Source organism: Tenrec ecaudatus, chromosome 13 (assembly GCF_050624435.1).
Source record: "Tenrec ecaudatus isolate mTenEca1 chromosome 13, mTenEca1.hap1, whole genome shotgun sequence".
Classification (NCBI taxonomy): Eukaryota; Metazoa; Chordata; class Mammalia; order Afrosoricida; family Tenrecidae; genus Tenrec; species Tenrec ecaudatus.
In genome coordinates, this window is record NC_134542.1 from 40785340 (window position 1) to 40802324 (window position 16985).

General features: G+C 38.4%; 1 pseudogene; it reads right to left on the reverse strand.

Moving 5' to 3' along the window:
• Positions 1–13219: 13219 nt before the first annotated feature.
• LOC142425184 (small nucleolar RNA SNORA57) lies at positions 13220–13351 on the reverse strand (annotated as a pseudogene).
• Positions 13352–16985: the final 3634 nt, after the last annotated feature.

The window sequence follows — 16985 nt, forward strand, 5'->3', positions numbered from 1 at the left end:
GACTCAGAGATGGTAGGACCCTATGCAGAACACAATGACATGCTGCCCTTTACTATGCTGTTTTCACAACTGTTGTTCGTGTTGAGCCTATTGGTGCATCTCCTGTCTCAATCCACCTCACTGAGCGCCTTCCTCTTTTTCACTGACTCCATATTTTATCAAGCACGATGGATGTCCTTTGCAAAAAACTGGTCTCTCCTGATAATCTGTCCAAAGTAAGATAAACTCTCCCCCAACGTCAATTCCACAGTCCTTTCACTGTAGATGCAAGACAGATTTGTTTGTTCTTCTGGCATTCAAAATGTTTTCAAGATTCTTCATCACCAACAAGATACAAATGTCTCAGTGTTTTATCACCTTTCTTATTTATCATCAACCTTTAACATGCAGATGAGGCAATTAATCGTGAGCACCGCTGCTTGTGTCAGGCATACCTTCATCTTCAAGATGGCATCTTTGCTTTCCAACACCTTAAAGCAGTCATGTATCAGGTTTGCCTAAAGCAATAAATTTTCATCCTTGATAGCATCCTTAAGATTTGATTATGGATCCAAGTAAATTGACATGGCTGGCAATTTTGCTCTTTTCTTCACATCTCATAAAGTTTTCTATCAGTTCAGTTGTGAGGATGTATGCTTTCTTTATATTGAGAAATAAATTATTCATACTGAAAGCTGGAGTCTTTGACTGCCATCGGTAAGTGTCTTAAACCTACTCTTACAAGGAATGAGGTTGTGTTCTCTGAATCTCACAAGATGTTAATGAGACTTTCACCAATTTCATGCCATGTTCTTCTTCCTTATAGTCCAGCTACTTGGACCATTTCATCGGTACACAGATTTAATAAATATTATGAAAATATACAATCCTGAGGCATATTTTATTGATTTTTAAAACATGTTGCTTCACCATGGTCTGTTCAAACAACTGATACTTGGTCTATATGGAGGTTTCACGTGAACCCAAGTAAGAGAGGAATTTCCATTCTTAATAATGTTATCCATAGTTTGCTCTGATCCACATAGGTGAATGCAGCAGGAATAAGATAAAAGTAAATATTCTTGTATTCTCTACTTTCCGCCAAGTGCCATCTGATGTCAGTACTGATATCCTTTCTGCCCAAGTCCTTGTGTGAGTTCAGCTTGAATTTCTGCTACTTCCTTGTCAATGTACTCTCCAATGGCCTGTGAATTATCTTCCACAGTATTTTACTTGTATATGACATTAATGAGATTATTTTAAAATCTCCATATTCTGTTTGGTCACCATTCCTTGGAATGGGTGCCAACATGGATCTCTTCCAGTCAGTTGGTCAAGTAACCGTCTTTTCAGTCTCTTGACCCAGACAGGTGAATGCATCCTGTGCTATAAGAATTGGTTGAAACAATTCAATTAGTATTCTGTAAACTCGGGAGCCTCCTTGTTGGCTGGAGTACAGAAGCTTTTTATGTCAATATTATTGACTCGATCATATGCTACCTCCTGAGATGTTGGAACGTCTGCCAATTCCTCATGGAGCCGCAACATGTGTGTTCCTTGCATTTTCTTTTGTTGCTTCTTAGATTCCTTCAGTATTCCAACTTGGGCTTGTTTTCGCTCTTTAATTCTTTCAGCGTGACTTTTGCTGAGTGTTTTATTTCTTTTTGGTTCCTTAACTCCAGGCCTTTTCACCTTTTACTACATTGTCTTCTTCAGCTGCCCTTTGAAATTCTCTGTTCAGATATTGTACTTTATCATTTCTCCCACTTGCTTCAGTTACTCTGCATTCTAAAGCAGATTTCAAAGTTTCTGTTGTCTTCCATTTTGGTCTTTGCTTTCCTGTTATTTTAAGGACCCCTTGCTTTCTTTGTGTCTGATCTACTTGATGTTTTCCTAAAACTCTTCCTGTTTTGGGTAATTAGTGTTCAATGAACCATATCTGTCCTCAAAATGGTCTCTAAATTCAAGTGGAATATTCTGGAAATCATATTTTGGTTCTCACTGACTTGTTTCAAATGGAGAAAATTGAAACAAGTCAGTAAGAACCAAAATTTCATATGAGCAATTGATGGTCTCTTCCACAGTGAGTTCCTGGCCATGTTTTCGTTCCTGATATTGAGTATCTCCATTCTCTCTTCCCACAGATGTACTAAATTTGATTTCTTTACCTTAGTGACATCATTATCATCTTATGTTATAGAATACAATCAAATCATACCTCTGGGCATCACTTCTAATGCCAACAATTCAACACAGACACAGAATGACCCTATTATAAGGCAGGGTGGAACTGCCCCTATGGGCCTCTGAGCCTACCAATCTTCACAGGAGTAGACAATCTCCTCTTCCCCCGGTGGAGCTGGCTAATGTTTCTAACTCTTGGCCCTATGGATAGCAGGTCAATGTGTAACCACTATACATTGATGGTGTCATTAGTTTAGGTTGGCCAACTTAGATTCTATCACCAAGACCATATTTTCCAACTGTTTACTTTCTCCTTTGTTTCCAAATTTCTCATTGTCATCACCAGTAATTATCAAAGGATCTTGGTTACATAATTGTTAAGTTTAAGAATGAAGAAGTTGGTAGAATTCATCCATTTCTTTATCATTGGCCTTAGTAGTTGATGCATATATTTGAGTAATAGCCGTAACAACTGATCTTCCTTGTAGCTCTGGTGATATATAGCTACAATCTATACTATTCTATATATGATTATCTGATAGCAAACAACATGGTACTGCAGAATAGATTTTGAAATATTCCTTTTGATGGTGAATTTATCATTCTGGCAGAGTAGCCATAAGATTTCCCAATTTAAAATGGCCAATACTTGTCTATTTTAGTTTATCAATAGTAAGGAAATTAGTATTTAGTTGATTAATTTCATTTCTGAAGACTTCAAATTTTCCTAGATTCATACTTCATAAATTGCCTATTCTGATTATTGATACATATTTGCAGATGTTTTGTTTTATTTTGATTTGTACTTCATCAGCAAATAAAGGTCCAGAAAGCTCTGTTCCATCCACGGCATTAAGGTAAACTACCTTTAAAGAAGGTACTGTATATACTCGAATATACACCAACCCGAGTATATGCCGAGGTACCTGATTATTACCTGGGAAACCAGAAAAACTGATTGACTCGAGTATAAGCCTAGGGTGGAAAATGCAGAAGCTCTTGGTGAGTTTCAATAATCAAAACAAATGAAAATAAAATTACTAAAAATTGAGACATCAGTGGGGTAATGTATTTAAATATTTATTTTAAATAAAAACATAAATAAAAGGACAACAAGTCATTTAACACTAGTAAACCAGCACAGTAAGTGGAAAATAGGTTCAACAAAAACAATAAGGTATCAACAATTTTACCTTAAGAGTACTATTCCCTGAGCTCAATCAGCAACCAAGCTAAAATGTAAAGAGTTAAAAGTTAAAATGCTTCAAAACTGGATCCATCATCATCATCCGTATCCCGATGCAGAGCTTCAGCTGGTGTGAGGTCATCATAGACGCTGTCCTCACTGAGATCGCCATCATCACCATCACTGCTGTCATTTTCATACAAAGCGCAGTCTTCACTGCCATCCATAGCAGTACTAATACTACATTTCTGGAAGGCACATCACACCATGTCTTCTGGAATGTCTTCCCATGCATCCCGAACCCACTTTGCTATTAATTATTTGCTATTATTAGTCTGGCTTGACCAGATGACATCCATTCATGCCACTGACCTGTATATAAGCCGAACCCCAGTTTTTCAGCACATTTTTGTGCTGAAAAACTTGACTTATACGCAAGTATATACAGTCGTTGATCTCAGCTTATATTTTGAATTCCTTCCAACCTGAGGGCACGCTGGTGGCATATGGCAATGGCATTTTTGGTTTTTCCTACCTGAGGGACTGCTCTTCTGGTACTATATCAAACATTCAGTTTACTATTCATACATTTAATCCTTCAGACCAATAACAAAATGTTTAGTGATATCAAATTGATCTTGACTTATAGTGACCCTATAGGGCAGAGTAGAACTTCTCTCATGGATTTCTGTGGTTACAAATCTCTGGGAAAGCAAAAACTCCCATCTTTCTCCCGAGGAACGGCTGGTGGGTTTGAAACTGCAGAGCTTTCCATTAGCGGCCCGACACCGAGCCCCCTGTGCTACCAGCACTTCCCATGAAGCAAATAAGCGATTCGTTCTTCCTAGTTTGTTCATAGTGTTTCCCTGTCCGCCAAGGGTAACACTGCTGGTATTTCAGTGATTGGTGGCATAGCTTCCAGGAGCACAGCAGCAAGAAAGCCACTACTTTATGACAAATGGGCAGAGTCGTGCACAGAAGTTTAAGGGAAAATAGGAAGTTCATTATGAAAATGTATCAGAAATGCTTAAAGAAGGGCAAAATTAAGGAGGAATTTTATTAGAATTTTATTGAAACAAGATATTGGAGATTTATGTAAGAAATTTTCATAACCCCCAAATATATGGATTTTATATTTGAATTTCTCAATTGAAGTAAGCATTGTGACCATCGACGTTTCAAATTTATGTTAAACTTACCTGGAAACCAAATATAACGCTAAATCAAAGAAAGAGACGTGTGAATATATTTTAATATAAGAAAACAGAGTGGATTTGTGGAGTGCATTGTATGCTTAGCCAACTTTGCTGACAAAGCCATGCACAGAAATCCCAACTATTCTTTGCAGGTATGATCCTATGCTTGCAATTTCTTGGATTTAGAAACTGTGCATTTGAAATGAGCTATGTTTCTAATTAGCAACTCCAACGCATAATAACACCCAACAAAGCTCACTACCATTGAGTCAATTCAGACTCACAGCAGCCCGATGGGACAGGAGAGAATTGCCCAGTGAGTATCTGAGGCTGTTGTTACAAGAGTAGAAAGCCGAGTCTTTCGGCAGGGCTGCAGGTAGCAGCCCCATGCATAACTGCGGTGTCACCAGGGTTCCGCAGTGACAGAGTACATGTGTGTGTGGATAAGAATACACACTCTTGTGGAAGCCCTAACATATATTCTCACGTACCTCCAGTACCCATTCTTCAGTTATTCATAAGCTGCCAGTGCCTTTGTAAATCAAGGAAGAATCTACGTAATTGCTTGTTTGCTGTTCTGTAACACCATATTAGCGAGTATCAGTGTAGCCGCAAGTAATGAGCAACTCACCTCCAAAGTTTTCTTAGATATGTGAGTTAGCTGTGCTTTCGTCTGCTCCTACTGAGGGTTCAGATCAGGAAAGAAAGCAGGAAGGGGGAGGGCAGAGGAACACTGCTGGGTCGCACACCATCCCCATGCCTTTTCATACATTTGAGCCCACTGTTTAGGCTATTGCATGCATTCATCTCTCATCGAGAGTTCCCTCACTTGAGGAGATTCTTAATTAAGAATGGTGCCCTTTTCTAGCGATAGGTCTTTCCTGATGATATGTCCAAGGTAAGCAAGATAAAATCTTGCATTCCTTGCCTGGAAGAATTCCAGTGGTAGGATAAAGAGTACTTATTATGTCACACAATAAAGAAATAGACTGGTGCTTCCAGGACTGGTGATTCATGGCCCATTGGTTAAGTGACTGATTTTCTCTGTGTGTCTTCACCCAACACTCTGCACAGACTTGCTATGACAAGTTTTTGTCATGGGTCTCTTTATGAGGGAGAAGAAATAATCTAATTCCCAAATTCATGGTCAACAGTGAGTCACAGAATTCAGGGAATTTGAACTATCCCAGTGGGTTTAAGTGAATCGGCACACCACTTCTCCATCCTGAAGAACAAGATTTAAATACTCAAACAAAATTGAGCTTCACTGGCAGAAAAGAAGGGAAGGTATTTTTCCTGGTTCGACCATCAGCAGTGTTCACCATGAATATCATTAACTATTGATAATATCCGAAAATACATCCTAGCAATAAAAGAAAAATCTACAAAGTATTATCTCATTATCCACTTGTGTCTGGGAAGAGCTATTTCAATGACAGATTTTGTGGAACGTAAACAAATATTTGAGCAAAGTAAATTTGCAGTAAAGACAAATATCAGTAGAGACCCTACAATATAGACAGAAACATTTTGATCTTTATTGTTATCCTGACTGTTACAGTTAGTCACAAATATTCTCAAGTCATTTTTGCTGTTTAACCGGAAATGACAAGTTATTGACTGGTTACCACCAACCAGGAGATGCTTTTCCTTGATAGCAGTCAGGAGCTCACATTATTTTTGTTTCTTTTGGTACCCGCAAGTCAATTCTTACATCAACATGTGACAGAGTGGAATTGGGTGTGGAGTGTATGTATGCCTGGGATCTTTACAGGAGTGGATTGCCAGGTCTCTCTCCCGAGGATGCGCTTGGTGAACTTGAACCATTAACTTCTTAGTTAGCAGACAAGGACTTAACCATGACGCTGCTGCTGTTGTTAGGAGACTTTAAATAGGCTCTGAGGTTGCATTCAACTGAATCCATAGTTGCCATCACTAACGGATCCTGGTTGCCTAGTGGGCTACACATTGAATTGCTAATGACAAGGTCATTGGTTCAAACCCATCACTGGATAGGCAGTCACTCAGCAGCATTGAAAGATGAAGCTGGCTATTCCTGTAAAGATTTAAAGTGTCGGAAAGCCCCTCAGGGCAGCTCTGCTCATGCTTAGCTGGTCACTCTGAGTAAGAATCCACTTGATTGAAGTGAGTTTGATAGTTTTTACTCTTTTTGTGCTTGGCAACCAAAGGGTCAATCCATCTCCCTGAGAGTCTTCCCTCTACTTTGCCAAATAATGACCTTCTACCAAGCCCGATGTCCTTTTCCAGGGATAGGTCTTTGCTGATAGCATGTCAATGTAGTAGATACTCTTGTTGTTGTCATTTACTAAATGAGATTTACATATTGAAATTGCAGAATATTTTGATATGTACATTTGGGGATCACTGCTCCACTCCACATTTTCTGGACAATCAGAAAACAGAGTAAAGAAATCTTCACATTCTTTTTTTTCTGAATAAACAGGTGATCTTGCACTGAACATGTCCTTACCAATAACTTCAAGAAGGCTATGTCTCTCAGATTGAAAGTGCATTACAGATTGAACATCTTTAAGTCATTATACCAGTTCTCCTCCACTTGGGATACAACGTGCAGGTATACCTCAGGGTTTAGAAACTGAGCCTCAATCTCCTTAAAATGACTTCTGGGAAATGTTAAAAGGAGAGAGTGTGAATCAGCCCATGCTCAGGAAGACGGGCCACGTTCATCATATTTACTATTACGACATATTAGATTATTTTCTTTCAGTGCTCGAAAGGCACACGCTTTCCAAAAGGGAAATACAGTTCTTTCTATTTCACATAATCCAGACCTGCAGTGTCAGTGCCTGAAACAAATTACTGTTTATATTAGAAACTTAGTTTAATACATTAGGTCTGCTCTATGGACTGTCAAAGTTCTTATAGTCTGCAATTCATATATAACAGATGCCTTTTCCATGACTCTTAACTAGAAGTGGCCAACGTGATTGCTTCCTCCGTGCCCTTGCTACATTCTGTAGGTTTAGTTATCTACTGCCCACAGAGAATTAAAAACAATTTAAAAGGGCATCTGGAATAAAGAACTCTAAGGGGGAAAAATCTTTCCATATACAATAACTTTCTGTTTAGGTCAGAAAACTATTCAATAATTGGCACTTGTTTAAATAGACCATTCAGGATCAGTTTGGTTTTCCAATCGCAGATTGAGTTACAGGAATCTTTTTTTTTTTTCCCACACTCCCTCTTGGAAGCCCTAATTTTCAGCATTTTTGCGGCACCACTGTGATGAACAGAGTAGCTATATTTTTTGTATAAGACACAAACACATTTTTTCAAAAGCATTGTAAATAATTCACTAATTTTCCACAGATTGTTTATAAATTATGGATTCTAGTTTACTTGCCCTAGTTTAGAAAGTACCGGTAAAAGAGAGGAGCTAAAAGCAGTCATTTTAGCTTATGGATTTATACAATTTAAATTTCATGAGAAAGCTGGGTCCTTCCAATTCTGGGCGAGTTCCTTCACAAACACTGCTGAAAGAGTCGGATGGAGAAGTTCCTGGTCGTTACATGTCGTATTGGAATCTTGTCTATTGTTTGCATTCCATAAAGGTGCAGTCGTTACATGAAATGTCAATACTGATGCATACCTACAGAGATTAAGTCATAAAGCCAGAGAAACATAAATTTACACCACCACATACGAATTCAGACATAGGGCCATTATTCAACAGCTAGCTCTCCCCGCCCGTCCACCCCCACCCCCCAAAAGTGTTAGCTTATAAAGTGGGGTTTGTTTGTTTTTCATAGTTGATTGGTTTGCAAATATTCAGTCTTCTCACTTTCTCACTTCTCACTTTCTTTGTCAGGAACGTCACATTGACTAAGATCTTCAGTCCTAGACAGGGAAGGGTCTCAGGGACATTTTTCACATTGATGTCCAGTAACACGTTGGCAGGTCAATAAAGGAAAATGTATACTTGTTGCAGAATGGAATTATTTCCTTACAGAAAATACAATAATATCCATGAGACACTTTTTTTAACAAAAAATCTTATAGATCTCAAGGGTTCAAGGTAACAAGATCGCTACTACTGAAAGATCATCATAGGAAAATATTAGAGCAATGAGAAGCGGGTAAATAATCATTAATGCGTTACCAGCCACACAAAAGTTTGGGAGCATGTAATCCTATTTTAAATTTCACTCTTGTTCTTCGATCTTTCAAATGATTATAGTTTTCCTGGAGTGAAAATAGCTTAAACTTACTAGACTTTTTAATATCTTTACAGCCAAACTGCTACAATTCTCACTTTGCTAATCTGTAATTCTCACAGAAGAACTGGCAGCGTTACCCGGCCTTTAGCAAGGACCCTGAAGTGAAATCACTTAAAACTTCCTCTATTTTAATTTCAAATGATACACTCTGTGTATAAACCACATATACATGCTCTGTCAAATATGACACACACCTGCAACATTAACATTTCTTCCTGATGCCACCGGACTGTGGGCTTTCATCCACGGAGAAGTATTGTCTCCTAGAGCAGGCCCAGAGGTAAGATTCCTATAGCTGGTTGTCTTCTGCTGACCGCTCCTAAAGCCTAGGCCTTTTAAAATTTTCTTTAAATATATCTTTGAATAATATTTTATAGCATATTTTGGGGGAACGTTTACACCACAAAATAATTATTCAAGGATCTCTGGAGACACCGTTTAAAGGGCTGGGCTATTAGCCAAAAGCCAGTGGTTTCTCAGCTGCTCCACTGAGAAAGATGTGGAGTCTGCTTCTGTAAGGATCACAGGCTCAGACAATGTATGTACAAACGTGCTTGACACCATGGACAGATGGATGGACTGTGATAAGAGATGAAAGAGTCCCAATAAAAGTATTTAATAAATTTTTTTAATTTAAAAATTACAGCCTTGGAAAGCCAACGGGAGAAGTTCTATTCCATCTTGGAATCAACTAATGGCAGTGGGTCGATTTAGTTTGGTTTTATGAAAAGTTTAGTGACATTCGCTACATTTAAATTTTTCTTTTTAATTTTGGTGGTGGTATTGGGAATATTAGCAGCAAAACTTACAACAATTTGATCACTTCTTTATGTATCATTCAATGACACGGATGACATCCTTTGGCTTTTTAAATCATTTCATCATCTGTTTCTGAGATGTTCCTCCTCTGATAACACAAACTCCTTGCCCCCAATGGTTCCCACCCAATCTCTAGAATTTCCATTGTCATTTGATCCTACATAGTCTTAAAGGAGCATCATTTCCAAGACAGACATTCCTTACTAGTTAAGATAAACTATTATTTGATTTTAAGGAGACTTCAGCGGGGGAGGGTGTTCAAACTGAAATATTAGCTCAGGACAATAGTTTCAAGGGTTTATCCAGCATCCTATGTCCAGACAAGGGAAAAATCAGGAGTCTATGAACACTTTTACAAGTTTCTTTCTTTTGACTAGGATTTTTCTATAGATTCTTTGATAAAAATATTCTATAGGGGTAACTGGGAGCCATCTAGCTTTTCTTGTCTCGTGGCAATTGTATGTTCATGGAGGCAATCAGTCATGCATTCCTTTGTCTTTTTGTTCCCATCTAACTCTGTGGCTCCAGTCAAATGAAGACTGATTTTTGTGCCTTCCTTGGATAGCTGCTTGCAATATTTTAAGACCTAGGCACTGTACAATGAACTAGGAAGTAAAACAGAAGCTATAAATACATTATTAGTCAAATTAATTGGGATATCCCCAGAAAATATGAATCAAAAGCTCCAAACCAAGGATCCAAATCCCATGAGGCATTTGGTGACGTGTAAGCACCATCAGCAGCTACTTTTTGTTGTTACTGTTGTTGTTGTAAATATATCTAGTACACAGCGTTTTTTTCCATTTCAACTTTTGTAGATGTGAAACATTTCAACAACCATTATAATAACAGGCTGTGCCATAAGAGCGCCTAAAACTGAGAAGAGTTAAGGTCAGGATTTGAACCTGCATTCATTATCTTAGTGGCTCTTTTACACTGGCTGTCCATTGGAGTCACTTGAGAAGCCCTGAAAAATACCAATGATTAAGCTCTGCCCCACAGTCTCAATTTATCTGGGCCAAAGTTTAGCTTGTGTTTTGATCTCCTTGCTGAAACAGAGGTGGCCTGGATTTAAAACCCCTAAGCCATAACTTTTTTACATCACAATTTTATATTTAAGAAATATATATATAAATTTATATTTCTAGATTTATCATCATCCTTTCACAGTCTCGACCTTGTCTTTAAACACAATTGCCAAATGTACTTGAATATTCAGAAAATGAGACTGAAATGTGAAATCTCTCAAGAACTCACCTATGTAAGACTGTAGAAACAAGACTGTAGTAACTGTACTGCAGTTTAAATATATTTAATTAAAAAAAATCAGGATGTATTTTTAAAAATTAAAGCCAGGGGAGATAAAACATAGATCATCTCAATAGAAGATAAACTGATATATAGTAAAACTCAACCATTTCTAGTTACGTTTTTCTTTGATCCTAGATATCTAGGTATATAATAAAATATCTAAACATAAAAGTATACAACCTTATACCCTAATAGTAAATTTGCAAAATATTTAGAAATCAATACATTTCACAAAAGTGAACCAGAGAAATACGATACATTTTTAGCCTAAGAAACGACAACTTTTGTCACCTATTGTCACCACCACTTTATTATTACTATTATTGTTAATTTAAAATACTCTCATATTCTGCTGATGATAATATACGTTGATCGAGCTTTTGCTGTATAAAGGAAACTGTCAGGATGCTTTACAGCTTTAAATTGATCATTTCTTTTTATCCAACAATTCTACTCCTAATATTTACCTTGAGAAGATGCCAGGCTGGTACATGAAAACATGCAGTTTTATTAATAATAGAAAAGAGCACTGGGGTGACCTGCCTTGACTAGAAGAGACGGCAGAGCAATGAGGGCTCAGGCAGACAATGCGATATCGTCAGCCAGTGAAAGACAGCTCCACAGTGCACTCAGAAATACAGGGCACCGTTCATGATAAAACACTCAGTTAAAGATATGAAGGAGGGAAAACTTACAAGCAATCTCTATTTTTTATTTTAATGTCTCTAAAATCCTAACATGGTGGAATAAATACATTCGTTTTCATAATTTCTCACCTGTCCCTGAGGGAACAGAGCAAAGAATCAATGCATTTTGAAGGAAACGTGCATATCCCAGCACAACACTGAAGCCTCAGAGCAGGCGAACAGCAAGGCAATAATTCCTTTCTGTGAGTGCGTGAAGGTTTCAAACGGACTTTTCTTAGTTGGTATTATAGCTAAGGGTCACACTGCAGGCGTTTCGCCAAGGTCTGGGCGGGAGGGGGGGGGTCGTTGAGGTGGGGGGTGATTGCTTGCTTGCTTCATTCTAATCATTTCTATCTGGGTTATTATTTTATTGTCATTTTACTGAGTGTTAATTGCTCATACCCATGAATCTTGATCACGCTTTAGCATCCTCGATTTCATCACTTGCCTTGAGATGCAAAGTGGTAGCAGTAGACTCAGGCTATCAAGACCCTCTTGAATGGTACTATAAAATTCATCGCTGGCAAATCAATTCCTACTCACAAAGACCTATAGGACAGAACTGAACTGCCCCGTAGAGTTTGCAGATTACAATCTTTATGGAAAGAGATTGCTGCATTTTTCTCCCTAAAAGCAGCTGATAAATTTGAACTACTGACCTCAGTTAGCAGCCAAGCACCACCACGGACCCGAAATTAGTGTTGGAAAGATTCTGATGGGAGCATGTACAAATGACAACAGGTAAGGCTGTGATTTTCCTATTGTTAAACATGGGCATCAGGTACCAATATTTCCCATCTTCAAATATAACCAGATTTAAAAAACTGGAAATCTGCACATGTTTTCAATGATAAAAATTAAAGCATATATCAAATACAAACTTCAAATGGAAGTCTATAATCTTTTAAGTATTTTTTGAAAATGAATAATGCTACTTTATTCCTTTCTAGATTCTTTATGCTATAATTGTAAATACTTAAAAGACAGCTGGTAGAAACAGACTCCAAATGAAAAAATTATACTTTCCATTTTAGTAGAATAAGTTATTTTAAAATTTGATCCCAAATTTTCTTGAACACCTAAGAGCATTATTAGTTTGTATTTTCACTGAGAATCCCTTATGAAATGATACTAGTTGAACTATGGAATATTTTAATGAATCCAACCTCGAAATGTTTTCTAAACCCAGAATGTGACCTTATCTGGTCTCTTTTACTTGAAATAAATGAAGAGCATAGTTTTTATATAGCTGCCATTTTTATTTAACTTTAAAAACTTTAAAATGAATAGATGGATGGTCACTTTCTGTCTCATAGTTATATCTTTGAATTTCCTACATTCAATTTCATTATATGCAGAATCAAGCTTAGCATCACATGTCAGGCCCTGGAGGCCCTCGTTGTCTATGTGTAAATTTGGCATAATTTTTGTATGAAAACAAAAAGGACCCAGAGAAATTCGTTGCACAAAATATTAATTTTCTGTAGAATTTCTGTTCATTATTGATATGTTCACTAATATTGAACCATTCTCTCCTGTCCTAAAATAAAAACTATATATATATGCATATCTATATATAAATAAATAAATAATTTTTCCACTTGTCCCGGCGTTTGAGGATAGAACCAACGGATGGGTAGCCACTGGAACCAAAGACATGATGGCAAGGGACTAATAAAATTTTTAAAAATAATTCTAAGGTTATGTGGCTGAGAATGCAGGAAAATAATAAGGAATCAACTAAAGAAGTGCATGAATCAACTCAATGCACTTTTTAGCATACCTTGGCCCTTAAGGAATATGTGGCAGGTTGGGGTCCTTCACGTAGTGACAAAAGGTCTGAAGTAACCAGATGAAACCCTTCTACTAGACGGGGGAAAGTTGGGATGAAGCAGATGCTAAGGGCAACATCTTTATACGAGGCCCTATACTGCTAGAGGCTTGCGGGCTTCAAGGAATGAGATAGGCAATAACTGCTGTTCTTACTTTAAGTACAAGGGCCTCTACAATATATCAGAAGTAGGACAAAACACATTTATGACCATTTTTTGCTCATTTTTATTTTTGTACATCCTATCATTAATATGTACCACGTACAGTGTTGCAGCAGGTAATGTGATGATATTTTTCTCAGACTTTCAGGTAAAAATGCTCAATGTTATGATTTATGCAGATACTGATGACAAAAGAAAATAATAAAAAAAACTAAAAAACTAAGTAGTTGACTTCTGTCAGAATTGATGTGTGGCAGAATCACTTACAGTAGATTTGGGGGAATGTCCACCATTGGACCAATACACAATATCATAATAAATAGAGAAAAAGTTGGAAGTTGGCAAGGACTTCATCCTACTTGGATCCACAATCACTGATCATGGAAGCTGGCATGAAGATATAGAACAATGTATTGCATTGGACAAAGCTGTTGCTCAAGCCTTCTTTAAAGCGGGAAAGAAAAAGATACCACTGTGAGGGAAAGGTGCCCTTGACACAAGGCATGGGATTCTAATAGCTTCATGTGCATATGAAAGTTGGCAATATTAAGGAAGACCAGAGAAGAACTCTCATTTTAAAAATATGGTGCTGGAAAGACTATTGAAAGTACTATGGGCTACCCAAAGAAGAAACAAATTTGTCTTGGAAGAAGCATGGCCAGAATGTTCCTGAGGAGAAGCAACGATGGACCTGAACTCATGTACTTTAGACAAGTTATCAGGAGAAGATAGTTCCTGAAGAAGGACTTCTGCTTCATAAAGCAGAGGGTCATTAGAAAAAGACTTTTATGAAATGGGTAATGGGGGAACAGGGCACTAACCCACCCAAGGGGAGGGTATTTTTTATATCTCCACAGGGAAAGAGGGACCAGACTTGAACCCAGTGCTCCAATATGTGAATGTAATATGCTGCCGGCATGGACTAGGAAACCAGTGGAGAGGTCTGAGGGGCCAGCCCCAATCCCAACTATGTGGACAGCTACTCCTCCCCCCAGAAGAATGTAGTTCAGAGTACTCCCTCAGTGCAAGAATAATTTGTTCTATTAAACTGGCATTCCATGATGATCAACTTCCCAACACAATCACTGAAGACAAAGCAGGTGCATAAGTAAATATGGTAAAGAAAGCTGATGGAGCCAAGCTATCAAAAGATATAGTATCCAAGGTCTTAAAGACTTGAAGGTAAACAAGCGACCATCTAGCTCAGAAGCAACAAAGCCCACATGAAAGAAACACACCAGCCTATGTAATCACCAGGTGCCGAAGGGATCAGCTATCAGGCATCAAAGAACAAAAAAATCATATCATTGCGGGATCATCTCCCAAATATGATCACTGAAGACAAATGGGTACATAAGCAAATGTGGTGAAGAAAGCTGATGGTGCCCAGCTATCAAAAGTCTGGGGTCTTAAAGGCTTGAAGGTAAACAAGTGGCCATCTATCTCAGAAGCAACAAATCCCACATGAAAGAAAGACACCAGCTTGTGTGATCATGAGGTGCTGAAGAGATGAGGTATCAGGATCAAAGAACAAAAAATAGTATCATTATGAACGAGACGAAGTGTGGAGTGGGGACCCAAAGCCCATCTGTAGGCAACTGGACAACCCCTTACTGAATGGCTGTGGGGAGGGGAGGAGAGGACCCGGTCAGTGTACAGTGTAGCAACAATGAAACATACAACTTTCCTCTAGTTCCTAAATGCTTCCTTCCTCACCCCCATCATGATCCCAATTCAACCTTACAAATCTGGCTAGACCAGAGGATATACACTGGTACAGATAGGAACTAGAAACACAGGGAATCCAGGATGGATGATCCCTTCAGGACCAGTGGTGAGAGTGGTGATACTGGGAGGGTGGAGGGAGGGTCGGGTAGAAAGGGGGAACCGATTATAAGGATCTACATATAACCTCCTCCCTAGGGGATGGACAACATTAAAGTGGGTGAAGGGAGACATCGGACAGGGTAAGATATGACAAAATAATAATTTATAAATTATCAAGGGTCCATGAGGGAGTGGGGAGCAGGGATGGGGGCGGGGGAAAGGAGGAGCTGATGCCAGGGGCTTACATGGTGAGCAAATGTTTTGAGAATGATTAGGGTAACGGATGTATAAATTACATACATTTTTTACAATTGGTGTATGTATGGATTGTGATAAGAGTTGTATGAGCCCCCAATAAAATGATTTTTAAAAATTCTAAGGAAAAAAACTTTTACGGAGATGGATTGACATAATGGCTACAACAATGAATTCATGCACTATAATGACTGGGAGGGTGACACGGGACCTGGCAGTGTTTTTTGTTTCATTATGTTGTTTTGTTCTAGTCTCGTTTGTGTTTTGTTGTCCATAGGTAACTATGAGTTGGAGCCAGCAGTGAGTTTAATTTCTGTTTTTTCAGTAACAACAACATGAACATAAAGTAATTAATTGAGTATCCATCCTACCCTGGAAAAGCCAAGACAAATCAGAAAGGGTCTCAATTTTAAGGAAATCACAGAGTAGAAGAAAGAGATGGACAAGTGATTTCATTGAACTAGTTTTGACATATTCTATTAAAATGAAATATATATACGTATGTGTTAGTCTGGGTACTTTAGAGAAACAAATCCACAGAAACTCATGTATAAGAGAGAGTTTTATATAAAGGTTAAGTGCACATCAAGAAACATCCCAACCCAGTGCTGCCCAACCCCACAAATCCAACATTAATCCATATGTTCAACACCAATCCACAAAGTCCTCCTCCATGTCACAAAACACACACTATGATGCTGACTGCAAGAGGAAAGCCAAATCAGTGAGTGTGTAACCATCTCAGTGCTGGCAGGGTGTCTCCATATGGCTGCTCCAGCACCCAGGTCTGCATCAGGGTAGGTCCATGCAGCTTCTCCTTAGGGATGTCTTGCAGGAAGTAAGCCTTGCCAGCTGAAGCAGGGAACTGGCTAAGGCAGTTGCACCCTAGTCTGACCATCACAAAGCAAGAGACCGGAGAACTAGAAAGGCGAGGCTCACTGAGCCATTCATCTCTCCACCCTTCAATTAACCCCACATGTGTTTATCAGCCAGGTTGGCACAATAAACTAATTCAACATACATGACAATAATGAGAGAACTCATGAGAAATGTAATGAAAAATTAAGCAATGAGAGTAGTAAATGCTCACTAAGCATTAGTATGTGAATATGCTCTTCAAAGTTGTACTGTGCTATCTCAATTTAACAGAACAACCCTACCACCATATTACAGTGAAAGACACTGATGTTCACAGATATTGAGTAGCTCTCTCAAGGACAGTATGAGAGTTCAGATATGAATGCAGGAAGGATGGACTCACAGACTGTGTTTAACCCTATAGGATGTCT